The 20,342-nt window shown below is 33.6% G+C and overlaps 1 long non-coding RNA gene and 1 pseudogene across 1 annotated transcript; both read left to right on the forward strand.

Annotated features, from left to right (window-relative positions):
* The first annotated feature begins 8,786 nt into the window (after positions 1-8,786).
* LOC148845941 (uncharacterized) lies at positions 8,787-9,301 on the forward strand. The gene is made up of 2 exons (XR_016102367.1): positions 8,787-8,983; positions 9,076-9,301. It is a non-coding gene; the product is annotated as an uncharacterized LOC148845941 (long non-coding RNA).
* Positions 9,302-15,369: 6,068 nt separating this feature from the next.
* LOC148845942 (lysM domain receptor-like kinase 3) lies at positions 15,370-16,588 on the forward strand (annotated as a pseudogene).
* The last annotated feature ends 3,754 nt before the right edge of the window (positions 16,589-20,342 follow it).

The following is a 20,342-nucleotide window of genomic DNA, read 5'->3' on the forward strand; positions in this document are numbered from 1 at the left end:
GAACTTCATTAAAAGTTTATCTCAGCCTCTCATCATAACGGACATCATTGTTTATGTTGTGATGGGAAATTTCTCAATGTCAGTGCTAACAGTCACATTGTTGTAACTTGTTGTTACCCATTAAACCCAATACTGATGGATTTTCAATTCAGGTTGGATTACCATTACAGGTGACTAAGTAAAGGGTTTTAATCTCATCTCTTTGGTTGTCATTCTTACCAATTCTTTGGCCAAACCCTTGGTAAGAGGATCAACCAAGTTTTTACTTGACCTCACATAGGTTATAGTGATGACTCCATCTTAAATCAGTTGCCTAACAAATTCATGTCTTAGACTTATATGTCTAGACTTACCATTGTAGGTACCACTATAGGCCCTTGATAGAGTTGCCTCACTATCACAGTAAATGGAAATTTGAGGCATAAGACTAGGCCAAAGTTTTATATCCAATAATAAATTCCTAATCCATTCAGCCTCTTTTCCAACAGCCGCTAAGGCTATGAATTTGGATTCCATGGTCAAGTGAGATATACAAGTTTGTCTCTTGGATGCCCAAGAGACCACACCCCCACCAAGGACAAAAATCCATCCAGATGTGGACTTGTTATCTCCATTATCGGTAATCCAACTTGCATCAGTATACCCTTCTAGTACAACTAGATAATCATAATAAAACAAACCAAGTTCCAAGGTTCTCTTGAGATACCCAAGAACTCTCCCAATTGCCTTCCAGTGCTCTGCACCGGGATTACTTGTAAACCGACTGAGTTTACTTACTGCAAATGTAATATTAGGTCTGATACAAAGCATAGCATACATCAAGTTCCCTACTGCACTAGCATACTCAATTTGTGCAATTGCTCTACCAGTATTTTCTACTAGTTTTGTACTAGAATTATATGGGGTGCTATATTCTTTAAAACCTAAATGCTTAAATTTCTTAAGTACTTTCTCAATATAATGTGATTGGCTTAGTGCATAGCCCCTACTATGCTTTTTAACTTTTATTCCCAAGATGGTATCTACTTCTCCTAAATCTTTCATCTTGAAAACAGAGGATAAGTAGTTTTTAGTTTCATTTATGCCAACCATATTTGTACCCACAATAAGCATATCATCCACATAAAGACACACAATTACTCCATAATTTTCAGTGAATTTTGAGTAGATGCATCTATCAGCACTATTATGTTTAAAACCAAAAGCTAGAATGCAAGAATCAAATTTCTCATGCCACTGTTTAGGTGCTTGTTTTAATCCATATAGTGATTTAACCAGTTTACAGACTTTCTTCTCGTTTCTAGGAAGAACAAATCCTTCTGGTTGTTCCATGTAAACCTCTTCATTTAAATCACCATTTAAGAAAGCAGTTTTAACATCTATTTGGTGAACAGATAAGTGATAAATGGATGCTAATGCAATAAGTGTTCTAATAGAAGTTGTTCTAGCCACTGGTGCATAGGTGTCAAAGTAATCAATCCCTATTGTCTCTAATTCGAGACTCTTTTTCAATACGAAGGTGTTGCTGAATTTGCTCTAAGGTAAGTTCTTCAGCCTTGTGCAAAAGCTTCTTCCTGTGATCCTTCCAAGAGGGTGGAAGTTTGGCAATGATTACTCCCACTTGGAAAGATTCAGGAAGGATGATGTTAAGGGATCAAATTTTATTGACTATCACCTGTAGTTCATGAACTTGCTCTAGTATAGGTTTATGGTTGTTCATGGTGAAATCAAAGTATTCTGCAATAAGATACTTATTCGTACCTGCTTCTTGCACCTTGTATTTGAATTCTAGGGTCTTCCAGATTTCTTTTGGAGATGTAAGTTCCTTGTAGAAGTTGTAGAGCCGGTCTGATAAGGCATTCAGTATGTGTCCTCGGCACAGAAGTGAGTCCTCTTCCGTTTTGCTCTTTCCTTCTTTAGTTTATTAGAGTCTTTGTCAGTGGGTTCAGGAAGTGATTGCAGATTCGGGTCCAACAGATAGTATAACTTCAGTGTGGTCAGAAAGAAGATCATCTTGTCTTGCCATCGGTTGAAATTTGCTCCATCGAACTGGTCTAGTTGAACAAGATCTTGGTTCATCATTTTGATCGAAGTCATGCTTGCCTCCGCCTCCATTGCAGAATAACGTTCTAAAATGTTGGGGAAGATGGGGTCACTGTAACTTAGGAGGAGAAGCTCTGAGGCACGTCTGAAGACACTGTCTTTAGAACATTATTTGCCCCCACTCAGTATTACTGAGTTTGCTGTTGGGTTACAGGCAAATTTGTTCCCAGGATACAACAAAGCCTTGGGCGAGAATCTGCAACCAGCAAAGTTGAAGAGTCTCCAAAGAAACCTTCTGTGAGACTGTAGCAGACCGGACTGAGAGAGAGAGATAGTGAATTCAAAATTGTGTTTTTGAAGTCTGGTTCATGCTCCTTAAATAACTTGTGAAGAGGTATGAGGAAAAGGTAGGTGTTGGTTTAGAGAAGGCACCTTGAACAGTCACAATTTCAACCAATGTGACTGTTTAAAAAATTGTTAACAGTTGGTGACTGTTAACTTTGAATTGTGCCTCTTGATCACACCCAATTGAATCGTGACCGTTGATCTCATCAATGGTGATCAACGGTCATCAATGTACCAAAACTAGAGCCGCCCATCGCAAGCCATGCGGGTGCGCCTCATTGCGCCACACACACGCGTGCACACGCATGCGCACGCATTGCACGGTATCGAATCCCCATACTCTCCTCTACTAATTCTAAGGAGTGTAAATCAGCTCCTATTGAAATATTGAAAACAAAACTTATAATTTTCCAATGTGGGACAAGTTCAAAACTGAGTTTTTGTAAAAGAAAAACTGATTTTTTCAAACAAGTGTACAGGTGCAATTTCTCATGTAATTGACCAATCAAACCCATTGGATTTAATCTCTTATGAGATTAAAATCCAACACCTACAAGCAAAAACTCTGCTCACATAGCATCTGGCCACATGTTGGGAATATCTCTCATACATGTATGTTAAATTCAATGGGAGATTTTCCCACTGTGTGACTGGATTAATCCCATGCTTTCGAAGCGTGTGCAGAATTATTTCTTGTAATTACATGAAATGACATTGCCTCCCTAAACAATTGAACCTAAAATGGTAATGGTATCAAACATAACCCAAGTTAATAGTTTTTTTTTTTTTTGTAATATTGGTTTAGGTTGAAATATACTCAGAAATTAGTCTAGGTCACAAGTCAATCAATAAATTGTTTGGTTCAACTACAACTTGAAAAGGCAACAAATAATCCTTGAGTATACCATGATTAATTTGACTGTCATTGTTACATGGGTTCTAATTAAAACACTGAAATTATTATTGTTATTATTATTATTATTATTATTATTATTATTATTATTATTATTATTATTATTATTATTATTATTATTATTATTATTATTCCAATCAGTCCCTAGAGCATTTTTAAACAAATCTAGGAAAAATGGTGAAGAACAGTTCCTCAAAATTTTACTCCAAAGAAAAAGGACTTTGTTCATCTCAAAAGCACATCTCCCTAATGTAGGGATGAAATCTCTTAGAATTAAAATGTTTTTAGGAATCCAACAAACATTGTTTTCCATAATACTAGGCTCCGATAATGACCTATTTTTTATTATTTTTTCATGGCATTACACCAGCGTTTTAAAAATCGACCTAGAGGTTGAAATGTTTCTGCCTTTGGGTTATGGTTTACTAGTTTCACTATATGGGTCGAATGGGTTAGACCATGCCAGCAAATATAATACACACACATATATGTATGTATATAAATACACATATTTTATCAATAAAAAATGTATCATTATATTCTATGTTTAATTTTTAATTCACTTTTTTTATTATTTTTATTTGTAAACAAATGCTAGCTAAAAGTTACAATTTGAGGAAAAAAAATCACCCCAATCGTATTTTCTGGGTGCAAAGTTATGGCCACTGGAAGTTTGTAATGCAATGAGTGTGCAACTTGTGGTTCAATGATTAGATTAAATGGGTCAATGGTTCAATCGTCTGGGTTGAACGCGGTTTTTGGTTTTTGACCAAACCCTAGATTTTATCCAGCTCAAACCTAGAATCATGGTTAGATGACACAGTCAATTATCTCTAGTAGTATGGTGTGTGGTATTACAATCTCGTTAATCTGAGTCATGGAGCAGATGGAGCAGACCATGACATATGTAGCTAAACACACACACACACACACACACCCATCCAATATATATATATTAAAACCAACTATTCCAAGTTAGCACTTATCTTTTTCTCCAACATTTTTTTTTATTTTCTAATTTTAAAATTGAAGAAAATAACTTAAGTGACAAATCACCTTTAAGAATTTTAACACTCTTCATTAACTCACCATGAACTCTCTCTCTCCCCTTTTCCATTAACTCTTTTAATAATCTCTCCTCATTAATTAAGCCATTAACTATTTCCTTCAATAACTCATGCCACAAATAAAAAAATCACCACAATCGGATATCTGAGTGCGAGGTTATTGCCTCCAAAATTTACATTAAGTGTGCAACTCATGATTCAGTGACTAGGTTAAATGGGTCAATGGTTCAATCGCCCCAGTTGAACGGTTTTTGACCAAACCATAGGTTTTATCCAACCCAAACCTAGAATCATGGTTAGATGATGATTTAGATTGTTTGTCCATCTGGGTTAATGGTGGATTGAAAACACTAGGCTATATAATGGGTGTAACCCATCACCCCTAACCAGTGGAATTTGATCTCATGCATTCACTACAAACATCCAAAGAACCTACCAACTACCCTATACTTCTTTGTTTGAAAAAGGGTATAAAAGTTATTTTATTACAACTTTAATGCCATCTTTTACGGCTACTAAAATGCACATAATCGTGTATTTAGTCTATCTCTAATGGTGAGGTTGAAAATGTAACTTCAATTATTACTTCCCACCTCATTTAATCCCCTCTCATTAAGTCTTATACTTAAATTATTAACTCCCATTTTTTATTATTAAATTTGTTTGACACTTTTTCTCTTATTAATTAAATTAGATTTGTGTCAATATTTTTAACAATACAAACACATATATTTTAAAACTGACTCAAAAACAAAACCATTTTTAATCAAAGTGGTGGAAAAACAATTCAACCATCCAAACCAAATTGATCAACCAACGAAGTCATAATTAGATAATAAAATTTTGAAAATAGAAATAAATATAGAAACTTACAAAAATGTAGAAAAAATAACACATTTATGATATTTTTGTTAATCAAATTAAAAAAAAAATAAGTGTAATAAACAACAATTATGTTTATTGGTAATGAAAATGAAATACATAATTTAGAACTAACCAAAAATGAAATTATTTTACTGTTTGACAAAGATCAATAGTTCAAATTTTGGGTCAAACATGTTAACCTTTAATGTCATGAATAAATTATAAATGTTAATAAAATATAAAAATACAAAAGTGAAAAAAAATACATAAATTTAAAAACATTTAGGCACATGTATAATATCATATATTTATCATATTAAACAAAAAGCAAGTGTGACATATTAGAATTATTTTTACACTCAAAAATACAAAAAGTTTATAGAAAAAAGTGTACACATCTATAATTTTATATTTACACTATATTAAAAATATGAATAACATTGTGGAACTTTCTTTTGACTAAAATACTTATTTTTGGATTTGGCCAATACTTAACTATGAGGTTTAAATTGTAAATTAAACTACTACTTTTCACCCCATTCAATTTCCTCTATTTAAATCTTTTATTTTTTGATAAATGAACAAAAAACAGATACACCAAAAGATTAAATATTACAAAAAGAAGAATTCAGCCAAGCGATTAGGCCTATCAATGATACTTGAAACTTCATGACTCGATCCGATTATCACATATTTGCATGAGGTGTTTATGTAATCAGATTTGGATTTTCAATCCGCATCCGATTAATAATAATAAAACAAAAAATAAAAAATACATAAAGTTTATAGAAAATTTATACATATATATATATATATGCCAAGTTGGCATTTATCTTTTTTTTTTATATTTTTTAAAATCTTTTAACTTTAAAATTGAACAAAATAACTTAAGTGACCAATCACCTTTAAGACTTTTAACGCTCTTCATTAACTTGCCATTAAATTTCTTTCCTCTTTCCTATTAACTTTTTTAATAATTTCTCCTCATTAATTATGTCATTAACCCTTCCCTTTAATAACTCATGCCACTAATAAAAAGCCACCCCAATCGGATATCTTAGTGCAGAGTTATGGCCTCCGAAAGTTACACATACATTGAGTGTGCTACTTGTGATTCAGTGACTATGTTAAATAGGTCAGTGGTTCAACCACCTGGGTTGGACAATTTTTTACCAAACCCTAAATTATATCCAGCCCACACCTAGAATCATGGTTGGATGATGGTTCAGATGGACCATCTGGGTTAACGGTAGTTTGAAAACATTGGGATAAAGAATTGGAAAATATTGGGATAAAGAATTGGAGTAATCCCTCCCCCCAAACCCATAAACCCCAACCCTGGTGGCGGTATCATTTGATCTGCCATTAATGACCTAGTTGAAAAAACATTTAAATGTAAGATAGAAAATAGGAGAAAAACATTGTCAATTGTCTCTAGTAGTATGGTGCACGGTATTGCAATCTTGCTAATCTGGGTCATGGAGTAGACCATGACATATGTAGCTAAAAACACAAATATAACCAATTGTGCCAAGTTGGCACTTATTTTTTTTCTAGCTTTTTTTTTTTAATTTTCTAATTTTAAAATTGAACAAAATAACTTAAGTGACTAATCGCCTTTAACACTCCTCATTAACTCACCATTAACTCTCTCTCCTCTTTCCCATTAAATCTTTTAATAATCTCTCCTCGTTTATTATGCCATTAACTATTTCCTTCAGTAACTCATGCCACTAATTCTCTCTGATATCCATTTCTCCATTAAATTGCATAAAATTCATTAAACTTATCTATATCTATATCTATTTGAGTTTAACTATATATATATATATATTTACATTAAAATGTAATTATTAGTAAAGATTAACTATATTGAAATGGATATATTCAATGATGTATTATTGCGCTTAGACTTGCTTACAAGCCGGGGTGGGCCTAGTTCGGGTTTGGCTTTGTCTTTTATTAGCAGAACACATTCAGACCCAAGCCCAAATCTGGCCTGACCATTGGACCTAGGTATTGAGCCCAAGCCTACCCCTCATATAAAGCCTAGAACTCAGGCTTGAGCCTCTAGAAATTTAGGAAAGAAAGATTTTCTTTTCTTTTTTATTCAATAAAATAAAACTATTTTATTTTATATTTAAAGACCTCAAAACCCAAAAATAATGAAAGATCTCACTATGATTTGAAAAAAATACAGGAAAAACAAAGAAAAAAACATATTGTACATATATTTTTATTATATAAGATATTATTAAATCGGGCTTGGGCTCAGGCTGGGCTGTTTTGAGAAAGCTCGAGCCCGACCCATAACAAAGTCGATCCTGGTGTTTTGTGCCCAAGTTGACCCACATGCTTAAATTCATGTCCAAGCCCAACTTAGAATGGGTTGGGTTGGGCTGGCTCATTGGTCTACTTTGCCATTGAACACGTCTAATTACGCTAAATAATCTACTTTCATTTAAAATTATAATCCAATTATCTTCCATTTGAAAATAATAAAATCGATTAACCAAAATAAAAATAATTTAGTAAGCTACTTAAATAAAATAAAAATAATTATTAATTATTGTTATTGATATAAATACTTTTATTAATATAATATAAGGAATAATATCAATTAAAAACTAATACAAAATTATCTAACAATTATTAGTTTTTTAATTAATTTTTACTAATTTAAAACCAACTTAATTTCCTCAAAACAGCCCAGCCTTAGCCCAAGCCCGATTTAATAATATATTATATTATAAAATCAATTAAAAACTCCCTTATTGTTTTGAAAAAAGGTGCAAATATGTTCCTTTGTCAGCATTGCAAATAAAAAAAATATTGATGTGATGCATTAATTTTACTTCACTTCAGCCTTTTTACATTACTTGTCTAGGAGGAGTAAAGAGAAATACTCTTTGAAAGTTGTTGGCAAAATAAATTAATGGAGGGTAAAGTTGAAACTTTAAATTGTTATAAGAGGAAGTCTTTTATAATTTTACCAAAAAATAATAATAAATCAATACAAATTTTTCTAGAGAATAGGAAATTGATCACTCTCACTAGTTAAAGACTTAATAAATTTGAGAGAATCCAATCCCATGTATCAGCAAGGTTTCCTTAAAAGAAAGCTACACCAAAGGAACGTTTCTGTAAGTTAAAGTTTGATGGAATCGAATCCCAGATATTTGGCCTTCATTATTAATTAGTATAATAACAGCTGATATTTTTCTTAGGATCCGTTTGGTTTGCAGTCAAAATCGGAATCGGAGTCGGAATAAGGAATGGTCCATTCCCATAGCCTGTCTGTTTCAGACAGAAATGGGAATGGGAAATGGAATCAACAGGTATAGGATTTCATTCCCAAGGGAGGGGCAGGAAATGGGCATTCTCACAAATGGGGAAATACCAATGGAAATGGGATTTCGATTCCACCCAACCAAACGGGGCCTTAATTTCCCAAAAGCAATTGCACAACAAACGAAAGCCTTTTTCTCTCTTCCATTAATGCTAAGACTGGACAAAGTTGTGCTATTTAAACTGGGCAAGGTATGCACTCCATCGCAGTTCTAATTAAGAAACTTCAAATCAGCCATTGCCCAAGTCTTGTGTCCAAATTTCATCATCATGGTCTCCTCAAAAATTCTCATTTGCATGTTCTTCTTGCTTTCTGTTTCTCTAATGGAGGCCCAAGCAGCAACCAATCGCATACCAGTCCATTTGGACGACATTCCTGAGCTTCAACAAGTTGATCCCAGTAGTAAGCTCTCCATTTTAATTCTCTGTTTCTTATCCATCGATTTCATGTTTAATTAGTAGATTCATTTCTTGTTATTTTCTTCCATTACACAGAGTGCAGCTCCCAGTGTCCAAGCAAGAAGTGTTGTTTCTGCACGGTAAAGCAAATGAATCTGTTATGTCTGAGTTGCTGCTAAAATGATGAGGATACTTCTATGGCCTATGCATGCCTTCATTTGTTTATTATCATTACTTTGGTGATGGAGAAACAAAGCAAATGGAGGAGAATAAAATTTTAATCTCTCTCTGTGTAAATGAAATAAAAAATGCTTATGATTCATATGGTTTCAGGCCCAAAATATTAACGGAAAAGTACGGACAGACCCATTGCAGATTTCTGAATTAATGTCACATACCCACGCTCTATATACCAATGCCCCCATGTAAATTGACATCAATTCTGAACTGATACCTACCCCAACTGTACTTTAGGCCTAAGAATTATGACTCTGGGCTTAACCTTTGTTCTCCCAAAAATTAAACACTATGCATGCACTAATCACTGACCAATCAATCCACAATTAACAAATTTCAGTCGTTGGTTCAACATGAAAGGCTCGTGTTATATGTTCAATATAAGTTCATTTCTAAACAAATTTTAAATTAAACACTTTTTGGTTTAAATAGTTAAACTCAACTAAATCATCAACAATTTCAAAATTGACTTTGAGAATTCCCTTGACTGGGGGATTATATTCCATATAATCCACAATTTACATTTTTCTTTCTTTTCGAATAAGAATTCTTTATTTGCTTCTAGGTAATTTCTTAATTAACTTAAACATCTATTTTTCCAAATAAACCATTGAAGATAATATATTTTTTTTCCTAGAAATTGGGCCAAGACCTATAAATTTCAGATTCATCCAATCTAATTCACCATTTGTTATGATCCATTTGTCCCGTGTTGGTAGTATGGGATGCTAATGTGAAGTATCTCATATTGGTAGTATGAGATGTTGTAGAGTATATGTGTTTGGGTTCCTTCCCTCTAACAGCTAGCTTTTAGGGGTGAGTTCTCTTAAGGCACATATATAACAAATGGTATCAAAGCCTAAATTATGCCTTTCAGTTGCAATCGTGTGGCCTAGGTGGTGATGTTGGTATTGTAGTGTTCAACCGAGATTAGGTGGATTAGTGCAAAGCCAGCCTACATGGGCGCTAAGGCTGCAACTTGGGCCGGGTTGGCCCAAACCAAATCCTAACCCAACCCGAAAAAGTTGGGTTGGGTTGACATTCGGGTTAGGATTAGAGTTGACCCCTTAGCCAACCTGAACCCGACTCTGTAGTACATGTAATATATAAATAAATGTTATATGTAATATATAATATACATGGATTTGTTTAGATGCATGATATTTGTATAGCCCTCACCACATAGTATCATGTATTTCTTTTAAAATAATCAGTTCACTTAATCCTAATTAGAAAGACTAAAACCTTAATAACATTATTTTATGTTTTTATTTATTCTTCATCTCTTCTGTGTTGTTTCCCGCCCAAGGAAGATCTATCGTAAGTCATAACTCATAATAAACTATAGTCGTTTCTAACACTTGTTTTTCTGAATTTTGTACCAAAAGAACAAAAAAAAAACGTCAACAAACAAATACTAATGAAATATGGGATTATGTAGTGAAAGTTGAGTTAAGATCTAAAATCAAGAAATTCTACGAGGTTTTAAGGGATGGGAAGAAGGTTGGGTTGGGTTAGGGTTGAAGGAATTTAGTTAGGGTTAGGGTTGGGTTGGTCAGATCGAAAGTCGGGTTGGGTTGGGGTTTAGAACTTAGGGTTGGGCTAGGATTAGCCTCAACCTGACCTAACCCAGCCCGACTTGCAGCCCTAGTGGGCGCCGGGACTGTGGAGTGTGGTGGAATGTTTCAATCCATTTGTCCCATATTGATAATATGAGATTCTAATGTGAGGTATCCCACATCGGTAGTATGTGATGTTGTTGTGGGGTATCTTCTACTAAGGCACATAACACCATTCTAACAAGTTTTCATTACTATTCAAAGGATTCTGAATTGTTTTATCCACAATTATCCAGACCTGTTTAGCAACAGGGCAATCCCTAAAAATGTATCTACATTTAGTCCTATTCTTTTGAGCAAATCTTTAGTGGGAAGTTTTCCTTCTAAGATAACCACATGAAGAATTTGACTTTTGGGGATATTTTACACAGGATTTTCTTCCACATCCTAATTTTCTCCCTATTTGTATTTGTGGCTTTATAAAGCGCTTCATTAGCTGATTTCACAGTAAATTTTCCTTTCTCGGTCCAGTCATTTTTAAGTATCTACTTGATCACTTGATATTGGGATTGCCCTAATTTACTTCTTTATTTATTCCGGAATCCAGATACTGATTTGATCAAGATTCCATGTCCTTATGCTTTGATCAATCAAATCACTAACTTTCATTTTAAAAAAATCTTTTATTTAGGCTATGTTTGGTTTGAAGAAAAAGGTAGGAAAAGGAAGGGAAAGACAGGTAAACCGATACAAGGTTTGTAAAGATTTTCTTACCTTTCCCTTCCTTTCCTTACCTTTTCCTTCAAACCAAACATAAGCTCTCCTTGTTTATCTTGTCTATTATTGGTATCCTCGAAGCTTTTGTTTCTTAAATACTTTTTTCTCATAACTTCAGTCCATAGGCTATTCTCTTTGGATCCAAGCTTTGCTACATTAGCTAGGTTGGCTTTCTCCAAACGAGTTCACATTTGTGCCCCACAAGTGCATCCCCCAAATGCCCCACATGCATATCTCAGTGTGCATTGGGAACATCTGCCATACTTGTCAATGGAAAATGTTTCCAATACACGGTTGGGATGTGCTGTGGGGCATTTCTAGGGCACACTCTGTGGGGTGCAGATGTTAATTCTCTCCAAACCCCTCATTCCCAGTCCCTCTTGAAAACATTACTCCACTTGACCAATGCACAATTAATGATAATTAATTTGTATTTAATAAAGAGAGAATAAATGCAACATTTGAAAATGCACAATTAATGATAATTAATGGGCTTAAATTTGAAATTTGGAATAATTAATGAGGAGTGGGATTTTATTGGTTGGCATAATTAGTGAACATTCTAATTCAAATTTTTAAAGAATATGGTTTGTGTCAGCCAATACAGACCAATACTGTCTATACAATGGCCAATAGACTACCTATGCGACATGTTGGAAATCGGGATTTGCTCCTCACAGAGCACATCTCACACCAACCTCACAGCCCTATACCACTTATGTTGGGAATATTTCCCTATAAATAAGTCCCTTTCGAAACTCATAAGATACACCTTGCATATTGGAAATACCATATTCATATTTTAAACCATGTATCCTTACAGATCCTGTATAAGATTCAAGGGATGTTTTGGGAAATGAAGAATTTAAAAGTGACAAACTATGTATTGGCCTAGGGTAGAAGAATTTTAGGTCTGGTTGGGTTAGTGTTGATCACATTGGGTTAAAGGTCTGGTTAGGTTAAAGCTTGTACTTGGGTTGGGATTAGGGATAGTAATGGTTAGGTTAAAGCTTATATTATCTTTCATGTGAGTTCACTTCTCCACCCCACAACGCCTCACAGTACATCCCCGCCGTGTATTAGGAACATCTCCCGATGATAATACCAATCCTGATGATGTCATCATCAAGAGATGTTCCCAATACGTGGCATGTATGTGCTGTGGGGCGTTGTGGGGCGGAGATGTGATCTCCTTTCATGTAGCCTAGCCCATATATGGATGATGCGATGATTTTAAATTCAAAATTCAAATTCAATAACTTAATTAATGCCCATTAAACATTTAAACCTAGCTAACCCCATTTAATTAACTCCACGTTTACCATAATTAATTGTCTCTATCTTGTAATTAAATCATTTAATTCCATTTAAGGCTATTTAAAACCAAAAGCACATAAATTAATATATTGTTAGAAGAAATTTTAAACAAGGTTGGTTATTTCAAATATAAGCATTCTGAAGCATCAAAATTTATATTGAGAAGAAGTAAAAGAAGAAGAGAGAGCTTCAACAACATTTATCGTGGTCAAACCAATAGAGTACGCTTTAGCATCGAGCACATCCCCCAAATGGTTCTTGGCAATGCAAGCAATCGAGCAAATCCCATTATCATTTCTTGAAGCATCAAATTTTATTTTAATAACACACTCTCCTTGGACACTTCCAGCTCATGGGTTTCCACAATTTTCTTTTAATAAGATTTTGCTCACAAGCATCACCGGTTCTGAAACGTTTTTTCATTTCTATTCTTTCAAAGATACCAAACAGTAAAACTACACTTCTCATGAGCCATAGCCCCCCTCGTTCCAATACCACTCACTATTCAAATTATTCCACCATTCCAAGGTTGATAAATCACTCTCTCCTAGGCCTATAATGCTAAGATTTATGGCTAGTCAAACTTGCCTAGATAAGGTATAGATTTTAAAACTATGACCAATGTCTTCTCACCACAAATAGTACAATCCTCATCAATGGGAAATCTTTTAGGCCCAAAATATAAGGTATTGCACTCTACATATTTGCATTTGTACTCCTTCCAAACTCAACCTTGAAAACATGGAAGGCTTTAGTGGGCAAACGAGAACTCAACAGTAAGAACATAAATGTTTTAATTTTGGAAGGAATAGTAAGACTTCAAATCCTACTAAGAACCATGTTAGGACCTCTCGATCCCTTCTCAATCACACTAGCTTCTTTATAAGTAGACTTAATAGTAAACTTTCCTTTAGGCTATGTTTTGTTTGAAGGAAAATGTAGGGAAAGGAAGGGAAACCTTTACAAACCTTGTATAGATTTCCCTACCTTTCTCTTCATTTCCCTATTTTTTTTCCTTCAAACTAAACACAGCCTTAGGGTCAAATCTCCATATCATCTTGTTCTCATTTGACCGAAATGGGAAGAAGACGGGTCTAATTTTATCCCAAACATGCATAGGGACTAAGTTATGAATTTATCCTCCTTCCAAACCATCCTATCATGATTGATAAATTCACTCACATAGACTTCATTTTCCTCACTTGTGGTGGTTCTATTCAATATTTCATCTGTTGAATCTGAATCAATCCACCTATCTTTCCAAAAATTTATTTTATTACCATCACCTATAATCCACCCAATTCCCTTCTTTAATAAAGGTATATCCATTCCCAAGAGATTTCATTTTTTATTTTTGTATTCTAAAAATTTACAGATTTCAAATGTTTTTTTAGGAATCGCATGCACCCAAAGGTTTTGACTATCATTTAAGATTTTCCAACCTAATTTGGCAAGACAAGCCTCATTAACCCAATGAAAGTTTCTCTTGATCCCTTAAGAAATTTAAAAGACTTCATAAGAAATTGAGGCATGGAGCTGATAGGTGTGTGTTCACCTATAAGTTTATTAATTTTTTCACTAAGGTCTTCATAAGAATTTTCCTTGTTCCCTCCCATAAGTTTATTAATTTTTTCACTAAGGTCTTCTTGGAAACTCTACCATTGATGATAGGGGCACCAAGATAGGTGTGTGTCAGATTTAGAATCAAGGGGAATTCTCATTCGAAAAATTTAATATTTTTCTAAACACCAAACTACTACATGATATCTTTTAAAGTTGTAATCGATTAGCAAATTATATTATAGGGAATTTTATAAAAAAAAAAAGGGTAGAATACAAAATCCTCCCCTGAAATTTCTAACAATCATGAAAATATCTCCTCTAGTTTCATTTTAATAAATACATCCTTTGAATTTTTGAGAAACTCGACAAAAACCTCCCTTCTGTCACAGTTTTTTCCAAATATCCATTCTACCCTTTTAAGCAACCCGTATAATACACAGATTAGACATGTATGATGCACGGATTTGGTTGTACGGATCGGATTTCGTATTCAGGCTTTTCGAAAACAGGTCTCACTGACCCGCGTAGGTCGCCTTCTTCGCCCGAACAGTCAATCCCTCAATTTTGTAGGAGCAGTTTTTCCCAGCAGTAGAAGGAACAAGAAGATAGAGACTGCCTCCAGATCTCTGACTCCGATCCAAATTCTCTACGATACGCCGCTCAACGTGCACATTTTAACAAAAGATGATTCATACTTCTTTTCCGTCATCTTCCCGCTCCTTCTCTGCTCTGACCCTGATTGGAGAGAGGAAAACCCAACCTCTCTAACCATTGACGAATTCTTTGAACCCCTTCTCAATCTACAAATCTCTCTCTCTCCTCTGGCAGTCTGGTCACCCGCATGTGCAAATCGAAAACAGACATTGATGCAGTGGAACCGGCCAGAAACTCGCGAACCTCCCGGACCCCTCGAACGCCCAGAACCCCTCGGTGACCTTTCGACAGCCCTAGAACTACGAGATCCTCATTCACGAACCCTTCAAGCAATTATAACACTAGAGGCAATTACACGATCGGTTCCAGCTACAAAGCTTCATCGGAAACTTCGATTTCCAGTAGACCTTCCTTCTCAGGCCTCCGACATACCTTACCCGAGAAACCTCAGTTCTACGACTTGTCAGAAATCTACTCCGCCACCAACAATTTTGCCAAGCGCCTCTCCAACGCCACCTGGAGATGCAACCTGCGAGGCAAAGACGTCCTCATCTTCCAACGCAAGTTCCGCTGCCCAATCCGAACAACTGCAGCTCCGGGAATGGCTTGCCTCCATATGCAAAGGCCATCATGTCACAATCATCAAGCTTCTCAGAATTTCCATCTCCGACGACCACATCTACCTCGTCTACGAATACACCGAAGGCGCTAGCCTCGCCGATTGCCTCCGAAACCCTAAAAACCCTAACAACACGGTACTTTCTACCTGGCTCTCACGAATGCAGATCGCAACGAATCTCGCTGACAGTCTCGAGTACATTTACAGCAGCACTGGCTAAAATGTGTGTTTCGTTCACAACCACATCAAGAGTAGTAATGTAATCGTCACGGAGCCTTCACTCGACGCCAGAATCTGTCACTTCGGTACCGCTGAACTATGCGGAGAAATCCCTGAAGACGAGCCAAAAGAAGAACAGAGCGGGGATATTACGGTGGAGAAACCATCGTCAAAATACAAAAGATCAAACAGCTGGTGATGAAAATCGAAGGGAGGAGAGGGTACATGGCGCCAAAATTCCAAACAACGGGGATCCCAACGCAGAAATCCGATGTGTTCGCATTCGGAGTGGTGTTGCTGGAGCTTCTATCAGGAGCAGAGCCTCTCAAGTACATGGTGGATAGGGAGAGGGGTGATTACAAGAGAATCTCCATGATCGAGACGGCAACGGAAGCGGTGGCAATGGAGTCCGGCACCGACGGGGAGGGAAGAATATGGAGATGGATCGATAAAAGACTTAAGGATTCGTTCCCGGTGGACGTGTAGGAGAAGATAACACGCATCGCCGTAGATTGCATACTGGTGGAACCCAATAAACGACCCGACATGAATATAATGTCCGGCAAGATCTCGAAGCTTTATTTAGATTCGAAGACTTGGTCGGAGAAGATGAAAATTCCAACCGACATCACATTTTCATTGGCTCCTCAATAACCATTCAAGACTTCTAGTCCATTAAAATTGAAAATTTTTTATTCTTTTTTTTTTAATTTTAACTAGATTTTATTAATTTTTGGTTCTTTAAAACAAAATTGATTGAGATATATGATTAAATAAATAAACAATCTTGTTGTACATTCTGTAAATTTACACGAGATTCAAAATTCTTTTTTGAGTACCAAACAAATTCATTCGTTAAGCTCAGATCTGTTCTTGATAATAGTTCCTCTCCTTTCAAGTAAATCGTTTCAATCTCTGTATTACAGTTTGAATGTTCTCATGACCCGCCATTGCCTCTGCTTCTCGTTTCGAACGGGGAAGAAGATGAACAGTGTTCTAGAAAGGATAAATAGGTATTTTGAAAAAAAAATATCATCTCTTTAATTTTTTTTGGTCTTGATCATTGACGAAAGGGAGAGATTTATTAATTTTATCAAAAATAGAGAGGAGATTTTTATTAAAATGAAATTATAGGGGAGGTTTTTATGATGGTTAGAATTCAGGGGAGGTTATTATATTTTATCCAAAAAATAATATTTTACAAATTTATACAATCGGATATGTTTTGAAACATTAAGAAACAGTAAGAGGGATAAAAAACAATTTTGTTTGACAAAATTGCCCCTTCTTAAAAATATATACAAATCAAATGGAAGAAAAGACGAGAGGTAGAAGTTTCCATTTCTTCCAACTCCTCTAGATCGACAAACCTAGTAAGGAGGGGCAAGATTCCCATTTCCATCCTCACTTCCAACAACTAATTGAATAGTGACCTTATATAATATAAGGTCTCTAAGATTTGTTTGTGGTCTCTAAGATCATATCAGAGATCTTGGTCGCAACCCTTAGGCCCCGTTCGTTTCAAGTAAGTTGCTTACCCGGGTAAATGCAATTATCTGGGTAAATTTTTTTTGGGAAACACTTACCCGTGTAACTGAATTTATTCATTTTCTTTTATTTCTTATGTAAATAAGACAATGACCATTTTAGCCATAAAAATCCATTATTAAAAAGGGTATTTTTGTCCCATTCAATCGTTGACAACTTTCCTCCTAGGTGGGAGTGTTATTTACTCACCTAGGAGATGGGTATCACTTACCTAGTTAAATGATTCTTGATCCCCACATGAATCTAGAAAAAGAGCATGGGATTCTTGGTCAATGGGAACCAAAGTCCCATTTGACCAACTTCCCCCCCTCCCCCTCAAAATCCGAAAAAAGGACGCCCCCTTAGATACAATGAGTGGAAAATTGTTGAACATAAGCCAAGTTGGAAATACTAGAAAACCAACCAACTTGAATCAAGTTGGGTCAGGTTAATCAATTTGGTTGGTTTCATTAGTTTTAATAATTTTTTTTATAATACAAAAATAACAATAATTAATTTCAGTTAGGTTTATTCATCAAACTGAAGAAACCGACCAACCCAATCAACTCGATCCAAATTGGTTAGTTTTCTAGTATTTTAGGTCGGCTTTAGTTAAAAAATTTCCCAATTGACCAAGTTGGATCAATTTCACTTTGTCCATTTGTAAACCAACTAAAATCGAACGATCTAACTATGGATATATATTAATATTTTATATTTTAAATATAATTTTTAATATGAAAAAGTAAATTTCTCATATTTCTTAGTCGAAAATGTTCTATATCACAAATCTAATTTATTTATTTATTTTTTTAATAATTGCACAATAACTTTTATAGTTAAATTTAATTTTTAAGTTTAAATCTTTGGAATCGACTAACCAAAACAAAAAAATCGACCCAAACTAATAAAACTTGAGTGGGTCAATTTTCACAAAAGGTCAGTCGGTTTTAGTTGACCAACTCCCCAACCTAACTAGGTCAATTTGGTTGGCCAAATAGCCTACAATCGAACCGAAGCAACTCATTTACATTCATAATTTCAGCTAAATTAGTAGTCTCATCTCTAGTAAATTACAATAGTTTAATCTCCAATAATTTTTGAAAATTTATAGCAAAAATACATAATTATTGAAAATATATTGATAATGGAAAAAATACAATAAGTACTAAAAATATATTAACTTAGTCAATAAATACTATAATTTCAAATAATAGTTTAATCTCTAATAAATATTAATCAATAAGTTATAACAAAAATACAATAAATACAATAAGTACAAAAAATTAAATTTAAAAACTTCACTAATAGAAGTTTAATCTCCAATAATTATTGAAACTTTAATATTAAATAATAAAACAAAATAAATTTATACATAATCATTGAAAATAAATTTATCACAAAACAATAAATAATTACTGAAATATAATAAATTTTAATTTTAGTATATATAATTATATAATAAATACATATTAAGAGTTTAAAATTATTATTAATAAATATTAATTTTTTTGAAAGTTATTTTCTCGAATTATTACTTGATATAAGTTATATTATTTATTTACAATGTTATGTAAAAATATTAAATTATTATTAATTTCAATATTATGTTATAATTATTTTTCTACTTTTTAGAATTTTTTTTTTAAATTTATTACATTATTTCCTTATTTTAACTATTTAAAATCTAGTTATGTTAAATATTTTATTATTTAAAATACCCAGTTATTTAAATACTTAAATAATATGTAAAATATTTAAGTTTTAAAATATTATTCATTTATGGAATTTAATTATACATAAAATCATAATTTTTACTATTTTTACATAATTTCATTATTAATTTAGTTATTTTAACTATTTAAAATCTAGTTATGATAAATATCTAGTTATTTAAATATTTAAATAATCTATAAAAAAATTTGATTTTTTTATTTGAATTTTATTTATTTAAAGCTGTTACATACTATTAAATGTTTGAAAAACATTTAAATCAATGATTCGGAAAAACATAATTTAAATCGTTAGTACATAATTTCGTGATGTATTTTGTAAAAGTATAAAACTATTTATTAGATAATTTCATTATTTTAACTTATTAAAATATAGTTATGATAAATATTTAGTTATTTAAATATTATAATAATCTATAAAATATTTAACTTTTTTTGTTATATGAATTTTATTTATTTAAATCTATTGCATAATATTAAATATTTGAAAGGCATTTAAATTGATAATTCGGAAAAACATAATTTAAATTGTGAGTACATGATTTCTTGATATATTTTATAAAAATATAAAATTATTTTTTGTGTTTTTAATAAATATTTTAAAGTTATTATATAATTTTGTTAGAATATTTAAATATTTCTTGAATTTTTTAATCCAAACTTTCTTTAGATAGATATAGATAAAAAGAATGAGAGATGATAAATAGGAATTAGAGATAATTTAGAAGATAAATAGGAATTAGGGATAATTCTGGAGAAAGTGGGGGAGGTAGTTTAGGATAAATTTTAGAAGAAGAGATTATTTAAGTTATTGGGAAAGTACATCTCATTGGTTGTTTAAAAAATGACATGGAATAAAAAAACAAAAAATTCAAAAACAGGAGAAATTTTCTTAACCGTGGGTCCCATGAGAGAGAGAGAGAGAGAGAGAGAGAGGGACCGGGAAAAGCATAGGACGAAAAAGAAAAGTGGGTCCCATGAGGTGGGATTCTAGTGAAGGAAGTAGCTTGCCCTTTTGGTCAAATGGTTCAACATAGTCCCTTCTTCATCTGTTTATCTCTTGCCCACTGTCTAGAGGCTAGAGCTATCTGTTTTTCAAGTATGTAGTTTGAATTATTTAGAAATGCTTTAGGCTCCGTTTCAAAGGAGTACAAATAC

Source organism: Nelumbo lutea, chromosome 7 (genome assembly GCF_056320005.1).
Source record: "Nelumbo lutea isolate HS-2025 chromosome 7, American lotus-T2T, whole genome shotgun sequence".
Lineage (NCBI taxonomy): Eukaryota > Viridiplantae > Streptophyta > Magnoliopsida > Proteales > Nelumbonaceae > Nelumbo > Nelumbo lutea.